Raw genomic sequence first — 24,296 nt, 5'->3', positions numbered from 1 at the left:
TTATAAATAGGGCCATCCAGTCAGTTCCTTTGAGTGTGTTACAGTCAAGGTGAGAAATATGGGTATAAATCAGGGTATAAATCATGGGTATAAATCAGCATCCCCTATTAAGGACTGAATACATGAATTCTAAAAGTGTTGAGGCATGGCGTTCCATGGCGTCCATGGCGTTCCCCCACAACACAGAGGTTGGACCACATGGTAACATAATTCAAATTCCCTCCAACTCTAAATTGCACATTTTACAGCTTCCGAGCTTTCGTTGACATACACCTCAGCGCTCCCGACATTCCAGAGACAACAATGAAGTGGGGGGGAACAAGATAGGGACAGGGAGTTACGAACGTGAATCAAGGATTGTGCTTTTTTCACTCGTTGAAGGTAAATTATGGAGAATCAGCTTAGGGTAATCCGGTGACTCGCTCCTTGAGGAGGGATCATCCTTGGTGACTTGACACCATTGTTGCACTTTAAAAAAAGTATGTGCTTGTTAGTTAGGAGTCAGAAAACAAGCGTGTCTCTGACTCTGTGGCTATTAGTGTTTAGCCGGGCCCATGTCTTTCCCTTTTGTGACTCATTTTACGAGCTGTTTGTGAATTGCATGTCTTTCCTGTATAGGAGGTCTGACCTATTATAATTAATGTTACTTAGCATGAGTTACTGTAGGCTTCATAGCATGATAATTATGGTATCACACCACTTGTATGTATAATATGGAGATTTATTATCTTCTTATATAATGATTTATCTTTTTACACAGCTACCAGATTTTTATGCTACCGGTTTCAATCCCTCTGTTGACACATGCCAGTTCAATAGACTAATAACAGGGCCTAATTGGATATGGAAAAGATAATTGTGTGTTATTATGACTATCTGTGGTTATTGTAACATCAAAGTAATAAAACATGATGATTAATCATTTGTTTTCAATCAAGGTGTGCGTTTGCCTACCGAGTTAACAAAAAATATATATAATCTGTGAATAATATGGCAGTGGAATTATTCATCATTTCTGGTGTTTAACATTTAATGCCCACATTAAATTGTAATTACTGCTTAATTACACTTTGATCAATGTATGTCGGCATGCCAATGGTGTAGCCGTCCCTGTAGATACGCCAGCCATTTACTCTCATGTTGGCTTCTGTGATGTTACTGTGTTTTATTTGAGTGATTTCATCTGTCTATTTTTTTTTACTTTGTGGGTTGTGCCAATTATGGTCTAATTTGATAATTGCATCACTGCTTTCTCCCTCCTCGTCTTTGTTGACATGTACACGCCCCTTTGACCTCACAGCTGCCTCACATTGCCCCTAATGAACCTCTCTCCCTGAAAGGCTACATTCTGGTATCTGGGCAGCAGGTATCCTAGTGGTTAGAGCGTTGGACTAGTAACCAAAAGGTTGCAAGATCAAGCTGACAAGGTAAAAATCAGTCCTTCTGCCCAACAACAAGGCAGTTAACCCACTGTTCCTAGGCCGTCATTGAAAATAAGAACTTTTTCTTAAATGACTTGCCTAGTTAAATAAAGGTAAAATAATTATTATAATATTAGCATACAGCTTAGAATGTATCCTCAGTGCAATGCTATGTTCTAAAGAGGTGGTATGCTAGTATGGTAATTTGAAAAGAGTCTGGATTCAGTGTAGCATATTTCACAAACTAGACACCAGCTATTTGCCACAGAGCTACTACTAACTTCTGCTAGGCTGCAGCCAGAGAACATCTCTTATTATATATGTATTATTTTACAGTTATTTTTTTGCACAAAAGTATGTTAACTCATAAAGACATTCTGTCATTTATCCTCCTCAAAAGGTGTCCGTTGATTCATCAAAACATGAAGGAGAAGGGGGATAACTCTCTAAAAGCAAATCGGTGAACAATTGTTCCCTCTTTCTCCCAGAGAAAGAAAACGGTTTTCCATCCTCTATCCTCTCCTTTCCCCTCCAAGAATGAGTTCAATCAAGAAAAAGCCTTCTAGTAATTATGCCGATAAACAACAACATAACAACAGCCGGACTTAATGAATGGCCCATAATTAATAATGTCTATTCTACCCTGAAAGGTGGGAGGGACATTTGTCCAATCACAAAAGAGGAATGGTCCCAGAACCCATCTTAGCATGCCAATGCAGAATGCACTTAAAGTGAAAAGATAGAAGAACAAAGTAAAACTGTGGCAATTTCAGCCTTCCTCTCCCTTCCCTTCCCCTCCTCCTCCTTCAAGAAAGAAACTCTCCAAATGTTAATTACATTTAATTAACAAAGGGAGGGGAACAAATGAATAAAAAGAGAAACAAATGTCCTAAAATAGTGAAAATGAGCAAAAACAACTAGTTACAGTAACCTTTCCCTATGTGGCTAGCATGGCGTGTTACTCTCCAACATCGCCGTGGGCAACATGGCGTGTTACTCTCCATCATCGCCGTGGGCAACATGGCGTGTAGCTCTCCAACATCGCCGTGGGCAACATGGCGTGTAGCTCTCCAACATCGCCGTGGGCAACATGGCGTGTAGCTCTCCAACATCGCCGTGGGCAACATGGCGTGTAGCTCTCCAACATCGCCGTGGGCAACATGGCGTGTAGCTCTCCAACATCGCCGTGGGCAACATGGCGTGTAGCTCTCCAACATCGCCGTGGGCAACATGGCGTGTAACTCTCCAACATCGCCGTGGGCAACATGGCGTGTAGCTCTCCAACATCGCCGTGGGCAACATGGCGTGTAACTCTCCAACATCGCCGTGGGCAACATGGCGTGAAGCTCTCCAACATCGCCGTGGGCAACATGGCGTGTAGCTCTCCAACATCGCCAATGGAGTACAGCTAATAACATCAGGCTCAGCTGGGTGAGGAGAAGATTGGGGAGATGAGTGTTGGGCTTTGCAGGTTGATAATAACTAGTTTTTCGTTCGTGTTAATGAATTCGACAGGGTTTACACAAGGGGTTGGAACCAGTTCAGGGAACAGAATCGAAAAGCAGAATATAACAACATTTTTGGAGAAAAATAATCTGAACTGGGAACGAAAGTGACCTATACTGTTCCGGGACAGAACCGTTATTTTAAAAGCATTGGAACCTAGTAATAACGTTATTTTAAAAGCATTGGAATCGATAAATAATGTTATTTTAAAAGCATTGGAACCGATTAATAACGTTATTTTACGTTCCATTCATTTATTTTTTCAACACCACAAAAAACGCAGCAAAAGAGCCTATGCAGAGCCCTCACTCTGTCACTCAGAAAAGTTATTCCAGTGTCTGCCTGCCGAAAATACTTTTGCCAGTGTGTGTGTGTGTGCATAAACTACCTGCCCATCCCTTTCCGAAGTATAGTAGCCTACTGATGTTTCAAGCGTGATTTAGAGAAGAATGGATGAACCTTTTCAACACTAGTTAAGGATACTACATCTATCACATTGGATTCATTATATTGATTTATTATATGTTTGCATTGCCACTCTGCACACACAAGCTTGTTAGGGGACAGGGGATACCTAGTCAGTTGCACAACTGAATGCATTCAACCAAAGTGTGTCGTCGGCATTTAACCCAACCCCTCTTAATCAGACAGGTGTGAGGGGCTGTCGTAATCGATGTTGTCGTTTGGTGTTAGCTGCCTAGCTCAAGGGAAGGACGGTAGATAATTCCAACTTGCCAGCTCGGGGATTCGAACCAGTGCCCTTTCAGTTACTGGCCCAATGCGCTTAACCGCTAAGTTACCTGCCACCTATAGCTAGTTAGCTGGTCCAACGTTAAGCCAACTCTCTGAAGTTCAAAGACATTCAAAGTTCTTTCATAGAAGATAATCCTCCTTAAGTATAATTCTGTGGTCCTATTTCAGATAATGCATGTCATAACAACAAGATGTCATTGTCCTGCTCGAGTTCTGAGTTTTAAAAAGGAACAGAGAGGAAAGGTATTAACCGTTTTTAAAATATGTGTTAGAACCGATTCAGAACTTTATTTTGCTGGTCGGAACAGTGGAGTGGAACAAAAAAAAATGGTTTTGATTGGAAAAAATTAAAAAGAACCCCTGGTTTACACCAATAAACCTCCCCATATCTCCACCGGTGTTACGGAACGAGAGCGAACCCACCAGGGATGTTTGGTGGCAGCTTAATGAAAAGTACATACCAAAATGCATCACTTTTTCCATGTTAAACTAATGAAAAGACAAGTGGGGAAAAAGTCAGCTTCCCTGTGTCTTTCTCTGGGATCGTAGAGCAGAGAGAGGTCCTTGCCTTGTTAGGAATTCAAGATGATGGTGTCAGAGAGGGTTTCAAGTGATTTCTAGTGTGTTCTGCAGTCTGTGAGGCCCTGGAGTCTGGGTTGACATTGTGGTGGCAACCTTGGTATCTACGATGAAGCAGAGCAGTCTGTCTCTTCCTCCTACCTCCACCTCGTTACCACAATCATCATCATTAAAGGTTGAAGCATGGCCATAGTAGGAATAATAATGATGATGATGATGATGATGATGACAACTACGTTCTGTATTAAACATTATGTGGAATCTTCGGTTAGGCTAACTGGGCTAAAGAGTTAGTGAATGCTGCTCACACAAACAAACACACACACATGGTCCATTCCATTACACATCCCAATAATTCCCCCTCTCCAGCTCTGGCAGCTCTTCTATCCCTGTTTGGTGATGGACTCAGTCCAGAACATTTTTTAGTGAAAAGAGAAGCAGCCATGCTGAGGCTTCATCCACAGCCGTAATCCCCCCTCCATTCTCCACCCTCTCAGCTCTACAGTGATGGGCCTGTGTCCAGCCACTACCATCCAGCACAGCTCGGGCCGGGGGGACAGACATACAGGAAACAGGCAGAGCGAACCAGGGTCTGAAGGATTGCCTCTCAGTGGCTGGGGAGACCTGAGACGCCTAGAGGTGCAGAAGGATTATAGGCCCCTACGTTTGTCAGCTGACTGTGCTGAGATCTTCCCAGCCAACTCCAGCTGTATCCATCACTCCCCACTAGGGGCTGCCATGGGAACTAGGCAGGGGAGGGTGGGGTGGGTGGTTAACAATGAATTAGAGAGAGGGGGAGAGAGGGGGGGAGAGAGAGAGAGAGAGAAAGAGGGGGAGAGGTAGAGAAGGGAGAGGGAGGGAGAGAGAGAGAGAGAAAGAGAGGGAGGGAGGGAGGGAGGGAGAGAGAAAGAGAGAGAGACAGAGAGACAGAGAGAGAGAGAGAGAGAGAGAGAGAGAGAGAGAGAGAGAGAGAGAGAGAGAGAGAGAGAGAGAGAGAGAGAGAGAGAGAGAGAGAGAGAGAGGGAGAGTGCATGCGTGTTAAAAATCACTACGCCGCTGAGTACTTGGATTTACGGAGGTAATTAAACTAGAAAGAGTCGAGGGCCAAGCGAGCATACTCCTGGTACTTACATTTTTTGATTTTATGGATGTTGTTGTTTTTCTTAGTGTGAGGGGGGTAAGAAGGCTGTAATCTCCTCCTAGGGACCCTTATAGCACTTTCACATCAGGTGAAAGTATTGTTTCTTATTAAAAACGTTGTGTGTGTTTACCTCTGGACCTCCAACATCTAATTTTGAGTGCTACAGAAACTCGTTTAGCCATGAAAATATACTTTTTATGACTTAAACTGCAACCTAGGAAAACTAATGTAAGTAGAATAGTGAATTAAATTATGCACTTCAGTAGTACTACTTGTACTTGCAAGGGGGAAGATGTTTTGGGGTTGGGGTGCTATCAACGGGGGGGGGGGGGGGGTGCAGGGGAGTGTTTTCTCCATTCTGTTGAAGATTGTTTTTACTCCGCTCGTACAGGAATAATAATGGTGCACTAATCATTTTTGATATTTATCAGGGTGTGCACCCCTACTTCCTGCGGCTATGGTGAGACCTGAAGGTCAAAAACAATGTTTCTAAGTCCCATTTTGTCTCATTTCTCCCAGCAGAAAGTAAGCACCTTTTCAGATATGCTATTTTAATTTGCCCATATGTCAATTTGCCATCTATTCTGAAATGTGGAGTGTTTTGACACAGACCTGACAAAGTTGTGTACAAGTTACTCAAAGCAGATACTATACATTCATACAGTCTATCCTCTAACAGCAGGTATATTCATTCAGTCTATCCGATACGTGACCCAATTCAGGAAACTAGGTGTTTGTCGCAAGTCACGACTTCACAGGAGAGCTGTTTGAAGGTAAAAAAGCGTTTTTTTAATAAAAATGTGATTTTGAGCAGAAATGCCTTCTCGAACATGTGACCTTTCATGTGCCTTAATATCAAATTTGTATGCCATCTGTAAATATGAAAAAAAGTGTTAAATTACGAGCCTAGTTGGTTTAGCCACAGAAAAAGTGAGCAACCTTCCCGCTAGCCATGATTGGCTGAGATAATGAGTGGGCTGGACATGATGAGAGATGAGTTTTGATTGGTCTACCATATAGACGCCGTCTGTCTATTGAAGCTGGTCAGTATGTTTATGTAATCATGTTGAATGCTGCTTTTATTTATATTGTTATTGCATAGTAAAACTGCATAAACCTAATGTCAAGTTAAAGTGTACTGTTAGCTAGCTAACGATATGTGTATGCTCTCCACTTTCTGTAGGACCGAGTTTTGAAATCAGTGGAATTTGAGTATGATAGCTCAGGAGATGGAGAAAAAAACAGTCTGGATTACATTGTCAAACTAAGGCAACCATGCATGGCATCAGACAGGAGACGTGTCCAACCATGATGTACTGTATACTGGTAAGATTTTCAGATATCACATATTTTTACTTTTGACAGAAAGTGGTTACATTTCAAGTGTACTGTTAGCTAGCTAACATTAGCTGGCTGGGTCGCTTGCTAACGTTATGTGTATTATCTTTTTCTTCGTATCTCAGACACATTTGCTTGACTAGTTATAGCCATAGAACCTGTTTGGTTAGCTACCTGCAAATTCATGCAGGGTAGTAACGTCATGAGTTGCAATTATGGTTAGCTACATGTCTTAACAAAAGACTCCACTCTAATTTTGACAAAGTATTTTAATTTCAAGTTAAAGTGTACTGTTAGCTAGCTAGCTAATGTTAGCTGGCTGGCTCACCAACTAACGTTATGTCATGCGTTGGGATTCATTGTTTATCTAGCTAGCTATCTAGCTACATTTCTTAACAAAAGACTCTTAGTCTTAGTGTGCCAGAGCGCAGAATAACTGATGTGTTTTTGAACGCTCAACACCTGTTGAATATGTCCGGTGTCAGTAAACGTCGGCAACAAAGCGTAATTCAATTGTTGGCAGCAGCAAAGTTAGTCACCAATGCTCTGGATAACATGAAAAAAGCCTAACCAGCTCTGCTAGGGCAAGTGAAATGGTCAGAGTGGGGTGTTCTCTCACTATGTGTCTGGAAGTAGCTAGCCAATGTTAGCCAGTTAGCTTGGGTGCTTGACTGTAGTTGTGAGGTCGGAGCTTTCGGAACAACCCTACTTATTGGCCAGATCGTCCAGTGTGCGCTCTGAACGCGAAACCACAGATAGGGCGAGTAATGTTCAGTGAGCTGTTCTCTCTCTCTTAGATGTCTGGAAGTAGCTGGCAAGCTAGTACAGAACGGTTGACTCAACCCCTAATTAAAGAGATGGGTGGGGCTAAGGCTTAAGAGGGTGTGAACAATGCTGAATGGGTGTAGACAAAGAAGGGCTCTCCAATAGTAGTACCAAAACATTGAAAGACGGTTCTCTCAAAATTGAGTTTACAAGTTGATCAAATTTCAAGCAGAATCACTTTCCCATTGTTTCCTCAAATGCAGTGTATGATACCATTTTCTAGCTCTGAATCTCTAGTTTTATCCAATGTAAAAAAACAGAATTTCAAATGTGTCTACATAACACCGAATCCAGGTGGTGATTCACATAAATTAAGAAGATAGATTGCAAGGATCAACACTTATAAAAACATTTTTGCATAAATTTAAAAACCCAAATCTAACTGTCTGTAGCTCAGGACCTGAAGCAAGGATGTGCATATTCTTGACACCATTTGAAAGGAAACACTTTGAAGTTTGTGGAAATGAGAAATTAATGTAGGAGAATATGACACATTAGATCTGGTAAAAGACAATACAAAGAAAAAAAAACGTTTTTTTGAAATGCAAGAGAAAGGCCATAATGTATTATTCCAGCCAAGGCACAATTTAGATGTTGGTCACTAGATGGCAACAGTATATGTGCAAAGTTTCAGACTGTTCCAATGAACCATTACATATATGTTCAAAATATTGTATCAAGACTTCCCAAATGTGCCTAATTGGTTAACTAATACATTTTAAAGTTCATAATTGTGCACTCTCCTCAAACAATCGCATGGTATTATTTCACTGTAATAGCTAGTTACTTACAACCTCATACTAATCACATTAGCCTACATTAGCTTAACTGTCCCGTGGGTGGGGGGGGGACTGTTCCTGTAGAGGTTTTAAAACAGGTGTATTCATACAGCCGATCCTCTTAAAGCAGGTATACTCATACAGTCTATATTCTTAAAGCAGGTATACTCATACAGCCAATCCTCTTAAAGCAGGTATACTCATTCAGTCTATCCTCTTAAAGCAGGGATACTCATACAGTCTATCCTCTAAAAAACATTGTTTGCACAGTTACTGTAGGCATGACATTCTGTTGAACTTGTTGATGGATTTGGTGTTTTAAAAACCACTCCAGCTATTTATATCTAGCATTTTAATCTACTAACGTTCCCTCACAGCAAGTAGAACTCCACAGCATCCAACGTCAAATGGAGTGGGTGAATAAAACAAACAGAGACTAAAACCCTACTGGATAAATGCTTGCTTTTAGTTTTTTTCCCCAGAGTACTCGAACCTACTCCCCACATCTCTGTGGCAGTTGAAGTATCCCCTCTCTAGGCTGCTGATCCTAAGATCCAGTGACAGCCAAAGTTCCTTAGCTCTCAGATGAAAGCCTGGCTTAGAGAATGGCCCTTGCTTCCTCTACCTGACGCTGCAAGGCACTAACACAGGTGAGCTAAAGCCTTTGTGACTGTGGCGAATAAAAATATGGAGGGAATGAAAAAAAGGTTAGTTGACAGAAAAGCAGAGAGTCCCAGAGACCTTCCGTCCAGGGCTCATGCAGCCTGACAGAGATTTAGGTTGCCATTTCAAAGAGAAAAATAGAGGAGAAACACTCCCACATTAGAATACAAGAAAGTATAGGAAAGGACAAGTAAAAGTCCATAGCCTTATGTCCATGACAGTGTGTGACTCCAGGCTTAGCCAGAGCTCAGGGACTGTCTAGCAACCACATACAGGTACCTGGAGTTACTGCATACAGGCAACTGGAGTTACTGCATACAGGCAACTGGAGTTACTACAAACAGGCAACTGGAGTTACTGCATACAGGCAACTGGAGTTACTGCAAACAGGCAACTGGAGTTACTGCATACAGGCAACTGGAGTTACTGCATGCATGCAACTGGAGTTACTGCATACAGGCAACTGGAGTTACTGCATACAGGCAACTGGAGTTACTGCATACAGGCAACTAGAGTTACTGCATACAGGCAACTAGAGTTACTGCATACAGGAAACTAGAGGTACTGCATACAGGAAACTAGAGGTACTGCAAACAGGCAACTAGAGTTACTGCATACAGGCAACTATAGTCACTGCATACAGGCAACTGGAGTTACTGCATACAGGAAACTGGAGTTACTGCATACAGGAAACTGGAGTTACTGCATACAGGCAACTAGAGTTACTGCATACAGGCAACTGGAGTTACTGCATACAGGAAACTAGAGTTACTGCAAACAGGCAACTAGAGTTACTGCATACAGGCAACTATAGTCACTGCATACAGGCAACTGGAGTTACTGCATACAGGAAACTGGAGTTACTGCATACAGGAAACTGGAGTTACTGCATACAGGCAACTAGAGTTACTGCATACAGGCAACTGGAGTTACTGCATACAGGCAACTGGAGTTACTGCATACAGGCAACTGGAGTTACTGCATACAGGCAACTAGAGGCAACTAGAGTTACTGGCAACTAGATACAGGCAACTAGAGTTACTGCAAACAGGCAGTTTGCAGACTTTGCTTGCAATTTTTTTTTTTTTTTTTTTTTGTCATTTAGCAGACGCTCTTATCCAGAGCGACTTACAGTAGAGTGCATACATTTTATTAGTTTTAGTTTTATGACGTCATTTAATAGATAAAAAAAAATAATAATCTCATCAGTGTCATCAATGAGCAGGGAACCCTACTGCAGCTGAATGTAAAATGTATGTGTTTTTCCTTGATTGGGCATGTTTGTTGAGGTGATATTATTATCACGAGTTATTATGACGATGCACAAATCCTTCAAACTGCTGTTGCTGCACCCTTGTATTTTGGAGCCCTTGGGGTGAGTTGAACCCTTTTCTATGTCCTCTTCTGACCCACGTTGGACATTTTTCACTGTAGTCTTGTCCACCCAGGGCCCAGGGCCCAACCTTATAACAGCCTCTACAGCTCTAACCTCATCGCTGTACAAAAAGCCCTGACAAACGAATGATCATCACTCCACAATGGTAAGGCAATCATGTCTGCACAAGACAGATTGTGCTGTTAAGGTGCTCCATAATTTAATATCCCATTCTTTCTTCATTTCTCTTCTCTCTCTCTCTCTTTCTCTCTCTCTCTCTCCCTCTCTCTCTCTCACTCCCCTCACTCACTCACTCTCGCCCTCCCTACTCCTCTCCTCCTACTCTCCTCCCCCGCCCTCGGGCCGACAAAGTCAAACCAATTTTTTTTTTTTTATCTATTAAATGACGTCATAAAACTAATTCTCCCTGGGGAACATGAATCAAATGACAGATCCTTCCCTCGGCCTACCTTTGACACGTGTATGCACATCTCAGGATGATAGATTTAAATTAGCCTCAGTGTGCCTTAAATTATTGACCCTGTCTCGGTTTTTCAGCTCCTTCCTGCAATCCGATCAGCCGTGGAGTGGAGGGGTGGACCAAAGACGAAAAGAGGAGGGATGCTTTTTTCTTCTTCGGGAGCTGTCTAACTCACCGACTCTTTTATGAAACTTGAGTTGAGAGAGAAGGAGTGAGACGGAGAGAGAGAGAGAGAAGGAGAAAGAAGGGGAGAGAAGGAGCGAGAAGGGGAAAGAGAGAGAGAGATAGGGTTTCTCTATTCTAGAAGGCTCAATCCATGAAATAGCTTGTTGGTGCTCTCTTAATAATGTGATAATGGTAGATTGTTGGTTCTCTCTTAATAATGTAATAATAGTAGCTTGTTGGTGCTCTCTTAATAATGTAATAATAGTAGCTTGTTGGTGCTCTCTTAATGTAATACTATTAGCTTGTTGGTGCTCTCTGAATAATGTAATAATGGTAGCTTGTTGGTTCTCTCTTAATAGAGTAATAATAGTAGCTTGTTGGTGCTCTCTTAATAATGTAATAATGGTAGCTTGTTGGTGCTCTCTTAATAATGTAATAATAGTAGCTTGTTAGTGCTCTCTTAATGTAATACTATTAGCTTGTTGCTGCTCTCTTAATAATGTAATAATGGTAGCTTGTTGGTTCTCTCTTAATAATGTAATAATAGTAGCTTGTTGGTGCTCTCTTAATAATGTAATAATAATAGCTTGTTGGTGCTCTCTTAATAATGTAATAATGGTAGCTTGTTAGTGCTCTCTTAATGTAATACTATTAGCTTGTTGCTGCTCTCTTAATAATGTAATAATGGTAGCTTGTTGGTTCTCTCTTAATAATGTAATAATAGTAGCTTGTTGGTTCTCTCTTAATAATGTAATAACATTAGCTTGTTGGTTCTCTCTTAATAATGTAATAACATTAGCTTGTTAGTGCTCTCTTAATAATGTACCATATATATAATTTTTATGAATTGCATTTTTAATTACTCCATGTATTGTTACGCTAATGTATGCTAATTTAGATGAATATTTCACATTCTAATCATATTAAAATGATAGGGTATTATGGATGTATTTGTCTTTATCCAGCATATATTGTAAAATGTATGTTTATCCACGATAAACCCATTCAGGGAGATTCATACATTAATTCATTTTAACACAATTAAAAAGACGAGTATGCATAACAATTCAGCTATGTCAAATGTGTGTAATTGCTCCACTGAAGTTGCCACTTTGGTTTTGGAATAATGTCATCTTTCCTGTACAATTGAGAAACATGAAGATGAGCCAACTCTTGCAGTTGTCTTGAATAGTGTTTGTTACTGTCACCCTGTACCTTTCTGAGGTCACATGACCTAACGCCCTGTGTATCCCACGTATCAGGTCTGTTTCAGCAGGAGTTGTCACTGTGTCTCAGTGTCTCTAATGAACTCCAGTGGTTAAGACTGACAGGTGGGTTATGGACCGCTGTGTGTGAGAGTATACAAAACCGAGACTGTGTGTGTGTGTGTGTGCGCGTAATTCTCCAGATCAGGAACAAGCTGTGTGTGTGTGTGTGTGTGTGTGTGTGTGTGTGTGTGTGTGTGTGTGTGTGTGTGTGTGTGTGTGTGTGTGTGTGTGTGTGTGTGTGTGTGTGTGTGTGTGTGTGTGTGTGTGTGTGTGTGTGTGTGTGTGTTTGTGTGTGACTGATTGGAGACAGGCTTAATGAAGAGTGCACACATACGACCGTGAGTTTAACCAATCTGTTTCACGGTGAAAGGATCAGGTCTGGGATTCAGTAGAAGAGTGTGTATGTGTGTGTGTGGTTGTGTTTGAAGGGGTGCTGTGTGTGTGTGCATGTACTTGTATGATCCATGGATGCCTGTGCTGTGTGTTTGAGTGCCCCCACTGTACAGTAGCTGTACGGGACATCTTCCAGCATACGTTGCAGCACAGAGCTCAGATGTTTGTACTACGGACCACATCATCTGTGAGATTGTTTCAGCACTGAATCCAACCCCAGGTAACATAACGTACGTTCAGGAAGGAAACGTCGATGTCGGCCAGGGAGTCAGGGGAATGAAAAACTCAACCGGCGACTTATGTCCCTTTTACGATGGTTCAATGTTTTTCTTAATGATGCAGAACTCAACCTGTTGTGTTTTGTTGTCTTTGTTAGTGTCATGACTTTGAAGTCAAGTTTCATTTCAGTGACGTTCTTTTGTTCTTTCTTTATTTCTACCATGACAGTCCCGTATCATTATCCCCCCCCCCCCCCCCCCCCGCCACCCCGATAAAGTGATGGAGGAAAGAATATATTCGACGCCCGTTTCCACCGATTGTGACAGAAAATGGAAAACTCAGTTAGTCTTTCAATTATTCCAAACAACCGAGACCTCGCCAAAGAGGTGACAAAACTGACAAAGCTAGTGCAACGCACCTGTCAAGTTGAAAAATAATTTGATGTCAGTCCGTTTTTTATTCGATTCTGATGGAGGCGCGTTACGGATTTCCGCAGTCGGTTTTCATCCCATCTGCTGTGACACGTTTAGGAGGGAAAAAAGGAGAGGATGTAGCAGTGATCCTTTTCATTCTTGTCCCTCACACTAATTAGCGATTGTTGGCGTAAGTTCCACATGACACATTCATGTTGTAAACACTGTTTGACAATGACAAGGGGACAACTCGTGCCTTTTTATTGTCAAATGAGTGACGTTGTAATACTGTGTATCAGTTTCCTAATTTGCCATCTGCTTTAGGCTTGTTTATGCTCTCTATCCCCAAAATGGCCACCATCCACTTTAGGCTTGTTTATGCTCTTAATCCCCGAAATGGCCACCATCCACTTTAGGCTTGTTTATGCTCTTAATCCCCAAAATGGCCACCATCCACTTTAGGCTTGTTTATGCTCTTAATCCCCAAAATGGCCACCATCCACTTTAGGCTTGTTTATGCTCTTAATCCCCAAAATGGCCACCATCCACTTTAGGCTTGTTTATGCTCTTAATCCCCAAAATGGCCACCATCCACTTTAGGCTTGTTTATGCTCTTAATCCCCAAAATGGCCGCCATCTACTTTAGTCTTGTTTTTGCTCTCTATCCCCAAAATGTCCGCCATCCGCTTTAGGCTTGTTTTTGCTCTCTATCCCCAAAATGGCCGCCATCCGCTTTAGGCTTGTTTTTGCTCTCTATCCCCAAAATGGCCACCATCCGCTTGAGGCTTGTTTATGCACTCTATCCCCAAAATGTCCACCAGCTGCTCTAGGCGCCACAGCTCATTGTTGCAAGAGTATTTATTCCTTGTGCCACTATTTCTATTTTTCTATCTTAACTCTTCATTGTTGAAAAAGGACCCGTCAGTAAGCCTTTCACTGTTAGTCTACACCTGTTGTTTACGAAGCATGTGACAAATACAATTTGATTTGATTTGATTTACAGGCCTATTGAGAGGAAGCCAGGCCTTTTTGACAGAGACACAGTGCTCAACACTGCTCCAGCTTTGTGAACAGTCAGCTTCCAATTTGATATAATCCTGTTCATTGCAGCGATGTGAGAGCTAAAATAGAGGCAGAGATGGGAAGGCTTATCGCTGTGTGTGTGTGTGTGTGTGTGTGTGTGTGTGTGTGTGTGTGTGTGTGTGTGTGTGTGTGTGTGTGTGTGTGTGTGTGTGTGTGTGTGTGTGTGTGTGTGTGTGTGTGTGTGTGTGTGTGTGTGTGTGTGTGTGTGTGTGTGTGTGTGTGTGTGTGTGTGTGTGAGTGTGCATGCCCTGGCTCTGTTTGCAGTATCAGCAACGGAGATCCTGTGCTCTGGCAGACTGATTTAACATATGTTGTCGACAGAGATGGGGTCCTGTCACACTGAACACATCACCTCAGCTGCTGGCCTGTTAAGATGCTGCCGCCTCCTCCTCATCATCACATCCCTCCATTCTTCCACCTTCCTCTTCTCTTCTCCACATCTAAATCAGGATTTTTAGAAGTCTGGTAGGGGAACAATTGAGTGAATAGATATTGCGTATATTCTATATCTGTTTGTGAGTCCATTTCTATGGATGTCTGAGTGTATGTGCACTGATCACGATAAAGTGATGGAGGAAAGAATATATTCGACGCCCGTTTCCACCGATTGTGACAGAAAATGGAAAACTCAGTTAGTCTTTCAATTATTCCAAACAACCGAGACCTCGCCAAAGAGGTGACAAAACTGACAAAGCTAGTGCAACGCACCTGTCAAGTTGAAAAATAATTTGATGTCAGTCCGTTTTTTATTCGATTCTGATGGAGGCGCGTTACGGATTTCCGCAGTCGGTTTTCATCCCATCTGCTGTGACACGTTTAGGAGGGAAAAAAGGAGAGGATGTAGCAGTGATCCTTTTCATTCTTGTCCCTCACACTAATTAGCGATTGTTGGCGTAAGTTCCACATGACACATTCATGTTGTAAACACTGTTTGACAATGACAAGGGGACAACTCGTGCCTTTTTATTGTCAAATGAGTGACGTTGTAATACTGTGTATCAGTTTCCTAATTTGCCATCTGCTTTAGGCTTGTTTATGCTCTCTATCCCCAAAATGGCCACCATCCACTTTAGGCTTGTTTATGCTCTTAATCCCCAAAATGGCCACCATCCACTTTAGGCTTGTTTATGCTCTTAATCCCCAAAATGGCCACCATCCACTTTAGGCTTGTTTATGCTCTTAATCCCCAAAATGGCCACCATCCACTTTAGGCTTGTTTATGCTCTTAATCCCCAAAATGGCCACCATCCACTTTAGGCTTGTTTATGCTCTTAATCCCCAAAATGGCCACCATCCACTTTAGGCTTGTTTATGCTCTTAATCCCCAAAATGGCCGCCATCTACTTTAGTCTTGTTTTTGCTCTCTATCCCCAAAATGTCCGCCATCCGCTTTAGGCTTGTTTTTGCTCTCTATCCCCAAAATGGCCGCCATCCGCTTTAGGCTTGTTTTTGCTCTCTATCCCCAAAATGGCCACCATCCGCTTGAGGCTTGTTTATGCACTCTATCCCCAAAATGTCCACCAGCTGCTCTAGGCGCCACAGCTCATTGTTGCAAGAGTATTTATTCCTTGTGCCACTATTTCTATTTTTCTATCTTAACTCTTCATTGTTGAAAAAGGACCCGTCAGTAAGCCTTTCACTGTTAGTCTACACCTGTTGTTTACGAAGCATGTGACAAATACAATTTGATTTGATTTGATTTACAGGCCTATTGAGAGGAAGCCAGGCCTTTTTGACAGAGACACAGTGCTCAACACTGCTCCAGCTTTGTGAACAGTCAGCTTCCAATTTGATATAATCCTGTTCATTGCAGCGATGTGAGAGCTAAAATAGAGGCAGAGATGGGAAGGCTTATCGCTGTGTGTGTGTGTGTGTGTGTGTGTGTGTGTGTGTGTGTGTGTGTGTGTGTGTGTGAGTGTGCATGCCCTGGCTCTGTTTGCAGTATCAGCAACGGAGATCCTGTGCTCTGGCAGACTGATTTAACATATGTTGTCGACAGAGATGGGGTCCTGTCACACTGAACACATCACCTCAGCTGCTGGCCTGTTAAGATGCTGCCGCCTCCTCCTCATCATCACATCCCTCCATTCTTCCACCTTCCTCTTCTCTTCTCCACATCTAAATCAGGATTTTTAGAAGTCTGGTAGGGGAACAATTGAGTGAATAGATATTGCGTATATTCTATATCTGTTTGTGAGTCCATTTCTATGGATGTCTGAGTGTATGTGCACTGATCACAACTCACTGGACAAAACATTGGTCTATATTAAAAAGAGAGAGAGAGATCTAACAAAACAGAAACATTACCCTGGCCATGCTCAAGATGATGGTCTCTCGAATTAAAAAGGTAATATGTGTTGTCATGGTAACCGCTTCCCGCAGGCAAAGGGAGAGGTATGGTGTAAGTAGTGTCTGTAGAGGAAGTGGAGGTCTGTAGAGGAAGTGGGGGTCTGTAGAGCAAGTGGGGGTCTGTAGAGCAAGTGGGGCTCTGTAGAGCAAGTTGGGATCTGTAGAGCAAGTTGGGGGTCTGTAGAGCAAGTTGGGGTATGTAGAGCAAGTGGAGGTCTGTAGAGCAAGTGGGGGTCTGTAGAGCAAGTTGGGGGTCTGTAGAGCAAGTTGGGGTATGTAGAGCAAGTGGGGGTCTGTAGAGCAAGTTGGGGTCTGTAGAAGAAGTGGGGGTCTGTAGAGGAAGTGGGGGTCTGTAGAGGAAGCGGGGCGCTGCAGAGGACCCAAATAGACCTGAAACATGCTGGGTATAAAAGGATGATATGATGTGAGAAGATATGTTTCTCAGTCAGGATCACTTGAAACCAGGACAATTCAATAGGAATAAATACATGATATTACACCTAATGGTAATCGCAGTTCAGACATGGCCTTTAGCAAAGCATATGATATTTAAAGTCATACCACCCGCAATTACTGCACCGGCTTATGACACAAATTAATGAGGGTGTTTTGCAAACGTTTTGAAAATAATGATTCCCGTCGCCTTGTTTGTGATCAAACAGACTGGAGTGCAAGAGGTCAGAGAGCGGGTATGTTCAAACGGGTTGCAAAAGCACAGACTCTTTATCCACTCAAGCAGGGAAGCAAAGATGAAGAGCATCTGTATGTCTTATGCAAATACAGAAGACATGAGCACAAACACAACTAGACAATGACACACACACACACACACACACACACACACACACACACACACACACACACACACACACACACACACACACACACACACACACACACACACACACACACACACACACACACACACACACACACACACACACACATACTGTACATACAGAAACACAAACAAACGCATGGAGACACACAGGCAAACACACAGACAATCACACACACACAGAGAGACACACACAGACAATCACACACACACAGAGAGACACACACACACACACACACAGAGAGACACACACACACACACACACACACACACACACACACACACACACACACACACACACACACACACACACACACACACACACACACACACACACACACACACACACACACACACACACACACACACACACACACAGAGACAAACACACATGCAGAAACACATACATACGCATGGAGACACACAGGCAATCACACACACACAGGCAAACGCATGCACAATGACACACACACACACACACACACACAAACCCAGACACAATAGGGCTGGTATCTGGGGGAAACTGTTTAGCCGAATGAAGTGTTGGGGATCATTTCGTTTCAGACTTTTATCTCTTTGACAAATTCCCTCACTCGGATATATCTCATTTAAAACAAAGCACCTCAGAATCCCTGGCTGTTTTCAGGAAAGTCTGACTCTCTCATACACACTACCTGTCTCATTGAAGAAATGTCTGACAAACACACACAGACGCACACATTCTCGCGCACGCAGCCACACTCATCACTGACATATTGTAGGTAGGTAAGTATGATAATATTATGTCATGTAATATTCAAGGTCACCTAGAAGTAACATTACTTCATAGATTTGAATAGACGACATCACTAATTACTCATATTTTCAGAAGATATGCAAATGGTTAAAACAGGGATCTTGACACAGCCTTCACACGTAATTAAAAAGTAGATCCTCTCCTATCCTTTCCTTCTATCCTCTCCTTCTACCCTCTCCTTCTATCCTCTCATTCTATCCTCTCCTTCCACCCTCCCCTTCTACCCTCTCCTTCTACCCTCTCCTTCTACCATCTCCTTCTATCCTCTCCTTCCACCCTCTCATTCTACCCTCTCCTTCTATCCTCTCCATCTACCCTCTCCTCCTTCTACCCTCTCCTACCCTCTCCTTCTATCCTCTCCTTCCACCCTCTCCGTCCACCCTCTCCGTCTATCCTCTCCGTCTATCCTCTCCTTCTATCGTCTCCTTCTATCCTCTCCATCTATTCTCTCCTTCTATCCTCTCCTCTCCTATCCTCTCCTATCCTCTCCTTCTAGCCTCTCCTTCTATCCTCCCCTTCTATCCTTTCCTTCTACCCTCTCCATCTATCCTCTCCTTCTACCCTCTCCTTCTACCCTCCTTCTATCCTCTCCTTCTACCCTCTCCTTCAATCCTCTCCTTCTATCCTCTCCTTCTATCCTCTCCTTCTACCCTCTCCTTCTATCCTCTCCTTCTATCCTCTCCTTCTATCCTCCCCTTCTATCCTTTCCTTCTATCCTCTCCTTCTATCCTCTCCTATCCTCCCCTTCTATCCTCTCCTTATATCCTCCCCTTCTATCCTCCCCTTCTATCCTCTCCTTCTATCCTCCCCTTCTATCCTCTCCTATCCCCCCCTTCTATCCTCTCCTTCTATCCTCTCCTATCCCCCCCCTTCTATCCTCCCCTTCTATCCTCTCCTTTTATCGTCTCCTATCCCCCCCCCTTCTATCCTCCCCTTCTATCCTCCCCTTCTATCCTCTCCTTCTAGCCTCTCCTTCTATCCTCTCCTATCCCCCCCTTCTACCCTCTCCTTCTATCATCTCCTTCTATCCTCTCCTTCTATCCTCTCCTATCCCTCTCCTTCAATCCTCTCCTTCTATCCTCTCCTTCTATCCTCTCCTATCCCCCCCTTCTATCCTCTCCTTCTACCCTCCTTCTATCCTCTCCTTCTACCCTCTCCTTCAATCCTCTCCTTCTATCCTCTCCTTCTACCCTCTCCTTCTATCCTCTCGTGCTCTCATCCACCCTGTCATTGACATGGTGGCCATCCCTCTCTCATAACCTCTCCTCCTCCTCTCCTCCCTCTCTCATGGTCATGGATATTGGCCATCCCTGTCTCTTAACCTCTCCTCCTCCTCTCATCCCCCTCTCATGGTCATGGATGGTGGCCATCCCTGTCTCTAAACCTCTCCTCCTCCTCTCATCCCCCTCTCATGGTCATGGATGGTGGCCATCCCTGTCTCTAAACCTCTCCTCCTCCTCTCATCCCCCTCTCTCTCTTGATCCAGGGGGCTGAGAGGGGGAGAGGGGCTCTAGACATTTACCAGCAGGGAGGTATGCATTGGCCTCCAGTGTCCCAGCATGCTCCACTGTATCCAAAGATTACATTCACAACCGTCCCAGTCGGCCCCTCTTCCTCTATGTTAGGTGGTGACAGTGACAAATCTCCCTCACGCCGCTAAAGAGCTCTTCTCTCTCTTCTCTCTCTTTCTCTAGGCACTCTTTTCCTGCCTCCCTCAGCGGGGTGCATATTTCATCCGTTCGACTTCTTAACTTATCTGGGTCAGTAACATGCATGCAGGAAGGTGCCTGATGAACTGTCTGTGTGTGGGTGTGTGTGTGCGTGTTTTTTATGTGTATGTGTATGTGTGTGTGTGTGTGTGATGAACTGGGTGCGTCTGAGCCACTTATACAGAAAACATATCACCTGCAATTACCAAACACACAGAGCTAGTCTCTTGTCTTTCGTGGCAGCCGTTGTGGCTCGTTCAACCACACATGTTAGAGTGCATCCAATGCAGTTTCTTACTCTGTTACTATGTAGTGAGATACAAGGGAATCTATTGTAGGAATAAGAGTCTTTTTTTGAATAATTATTCAAGCTTTCAGTCATGTTCAATGGGCATGCTAAAGAGAGATCGTATGACATGTCTTGTGCTCGAGGAATGAGTGGTCGAAATCCAGACACCTCCGTCTTTTTAGTTTGTTCAGACCTCTATTGTTCTGTCTGCTCACCTTTCAAAAACACGAGCAACGGTTTGTGTCTTTGTGAAAACAGAAGAGAGAGATTTCTAGAAGTGGTGAGGGGTTTACATCTGACAAGTCAAACCCCATCTTAACCGTTGAATGTTTCATGAATTGGTACTGGCAGATGGCAAACATCACATCCCCTGTTTATCCTCTTGTCGACTTTGAGTTGAGGGGGAAATAGAACCTCCAGGTTCAACCTTTGAACTGTCGTGAAGACGTTTGATACCTGAAGCCTTTTACGCATTTGGCTCCCTGTAAATATTAGAATGTGAGAAAGTGATCTGATTTGGGTGAGCGGCAGCCTGCGAGGAACAGAGCTGAAGGGGAAACATGCTAACCTCGATGAGCTCGTCTTTAGGACCTGTGGTTGTTTTGTGGAAATACATATGTTCTGCTACCGTCTACTGTCGGTGGCTGGATGACGAAGGTGATGTCTGTGTTTTTGTTGTTTGTTTTTTCATGAACGTCTTCACGGTTGTGATTGGTGAAAATGAGGGTACGCTGGCGAAACAGTGAATATACTATAAAACCCCTTGGAGTTCATAACATGGTGTGTGTGTGTGTGTGTGTGTGTGTGTGTGTGTGTGTGTGTGTGTGTGTGTGTGTGTGTGTGTGTGTGTGTGTGTGTGTATTTTATCCTATTTATTCTGTTCTATTGGTCAATAGCCCCCCAAAATAATGGCGATCAGCCATTTTACTGTTCGTGAGATAGAGATGCTTTCTAGTTTAACTACAGAAGACATAAGGAGCAGACCTATCAGCGGCCACGTCACTACACGGCTTATGATACAGACTGTGGGAAGAAGAACAGCTCTGGAATCATTTCCCTCTTTACATTTATCTCTTTAACGGAACACTTAACACTGCGTTTGATCCTTGAAGATCAAATGCCGCCTATATCGCTGCTGACCAGTCTCACTATACAAGAGGGAGAGAGACAGGTGGAAAGAAAGAGAAAGAGAGAGAGAGCGAGAGAGAGGTGGAAAGAAAGAGAAAGAGAGAGAGAGAGAGAAAGAGAGAGAGAGAGAGAGGTGGAAAGAAAGAGAGAGAGAGAGAGAGAGAGGTGGAAAGAAAGAGAAAGAGAGAGAGAGAGGTGGAAAGAAAGAGAAAGAGAGAGAGAGAGAGAGAGAGGGAAAGAAAGAGAAAGAGAGAGAGAGGGAAAGAAAGAGAGAGAGAGAGAGAGAGAGAGGTGGAAAGAAAGAGAGAGAGAGAGAGGTGGAAAAAAAGAGAGAGAGAGAGAGAGAGGTGGAAAAAAAGAGAGAGAGAGAGAGAGGTGGAAAGAAAGAGAGAGAGAGAGAGAGAGAGAGAGAGAGAGAGAGAGAGAGAGAGAGAGAGAGAGAGAGAGGTGGAAAGAAAGAGAGAGAGAGAGAGAGAGGTGGAAAGAAAGAGAGAGAAAAGAAGGGTGAGAGAGAGAAGAAGGGTGAGAGAGAGATGAAGGGTGAGAGAGAGAAGAAGGGTGAGAGAGAGAAGAAGGGTGAGAGAGAGAAGAAGGGTGAGAGAGAGAAGAAGGGTGAGAGAGAAAAGAAGGGTGAGAGAGAGAAGAAGGGTGAGAGAGAGAAGAAGGGTGAGAGAGAGAAGAAGGGTGAGAGAAAGGTGGGGAAAATATACCCTAGTGTGATAGAGGGGGCTTGGCTCCCATTGGCTGTTACAAATGAGAGTGTTTGTGTGTAGTCGGGACGCTCAAGACATGCAGCACAATGATGAAGCACACCATACCGCCTTAGTGCATGTTCCTGGCATTACTAGTCCCGAAGATATCAAAGATCCTGGTCCACATACAGTGGGGAGAACAAGTATTTGATACACTGCCGATTTTGCAGGTTTTCCTACTTACAAAGCATGTAGAGGTCTGTCATTTTTATCATAGGTACACTTCAACTGTGAGAGACGGAATCTAAAACAAAAATCCAGAAAATCACATTGTATGATTTTTAAATAATTAATTTGCATTTTATTGCATGACATAAGTATTTGATCACCTACCAACCAGTAAGAATTCCGGCTCTCACAGACCTGTTAGTTTTTCTTTAAGAAGCCCTCCTGTTCTCCACTCATTACCTGTATTAACTGCACCTGTTTGAACTCGTTACCTGTATAAAAGACACCTGTCCACACACTCAATCAAACAGATTCCAACCTCTCCACAATGGCCAAGACCAGAGAGCTGTGTAAGGACATCAGGGATAAAATTGTAGACCTGCACAAGGCTGGGATGGGCTACAGGACAATAGGCAAGCAGCTTGGTGAGAAGGAAACAACTGTTGGCGCAATTATTAGAAAATGGAAGAAGTTCAAGATGACGGTCAATCACCCTCGGTCTGGGGCTCCATGCAAGATTTCACCTCGTGGGGCATCAATGATCATGAGGAAGGTGAGGGATCAGCCCAGAACTACACGGCAGGACCTGGTCAATGACCTGAAGAGAGCTGGGACCACAGTCTCAAAGAAAACCATTAGTAACACACTACGCCGTCATGGATTAAAATCCTGCAGCGCACGCAAGGTCCCCCTGCTTAAGCCAGTGCATGTCCAGGCCCGTCTGAAGTTTGCCAATGACCATCTGGATGATCCAGAGGAGGAATGGGAGAAGGTCATGTGGTCTGATGAGACAAAAATAGAGCTTTTTGGTCTAACTCCACTCGCCGTGTTTGGAGGAAGAAGAAGGATGAGTACAACCCCAAGAACACCATCCCAACCGTGAAGCATGGAGGTGGAAACATCATTCTTTGGGGATGCTTTTCTGCAAAGGGGACAGGACGACTGCACCGTATTGAGGGGAGGATGGATGGGGCCATGTATTGCGAGATCTTAGCCAACAACCTCCTTCCCTCAGTAAGAGCATTGATGATGGGTCGTGGCTGGGTCTTCCAGCATGACAACGACACGAAGCACAAAGCCATGGCAACTAAGGAGTGGCTCCGTAAGAAGCATCTCAAGGTCCTGGAGTGGCCTAGCCAGTCTCCAGACCTGAACCCAATAGAAAATCTTTGGAGGGAGCTGAAAGTCCGTATTGCCCAGCGACAGCCCCGAAACCTGAAGGATCTGGAGAAGGTCTGTATGGAGGAGTGGGCCAAAATCCCTGCTGCAGTGTGTGCAAACCTAGTCAAGAACTACAGGAAACGTATGATCTCTGTAATTGCAAACAAAGGTTTCTGTACCAAATATTAAGTTCTGCTTTTCTGATGTATCAAATACTTATGTCATGCAATAAAATGCTAATTAATTACTTAAAAATCATACAATGTGATTTTTGGGATTTTTGTTTTAGATTCCGTCTCTCACAGTTGAAGTGTACCTATGATAAAAATTACAGACCTCTACATGCTTTGTAAGTAGGAAAATCGGCAAAATCGGCAGTGTATCAAATACTTGTTCTCCCCACTGTATGTTCTCTCTCCATACAGCCAACAAGCAGCCAAGAAAAACTGGCACACAGGCAGAAAGAGACAGGAATCAAGAAATCAATGTAATAACATAAGATAGTCTTTGGAGAACGTATGGGTCCCATTATCTGAAGTCAGTTCCTCTTCGGGAGGGTTTGCATCTAGAACACAGTTGTGACTAGTAAAACACAACTTGTAATACCTTGAGTTTGTGGAGGTGATGTTTGTTGTCCATTTTAATTGTTCACAAAATTTCATCTGGAAACGTTTAACAGTTATGTTACTTTACCAAAACTTGTA

Source organism: Salvelinus alpinus, chromosome 11, assembly GCF_045679555.1.
Source record: "Salvelinus alpinus chromosome 11, SLU_Salpinus.1, whole genome shotgun sequence".
Taxonomy (NCBI): domain Eukaryota; kingdom Metazoa; phylum Chordata; class Actinopteri; order Salmoniformes; family Salmonidae; genus Salvelinus; species Salvelinus alpinus.
The sequence above is the reverse complement of the archived record's forward strand: the minus strand, read 5'-3'. Positions refer to the sequence as shown.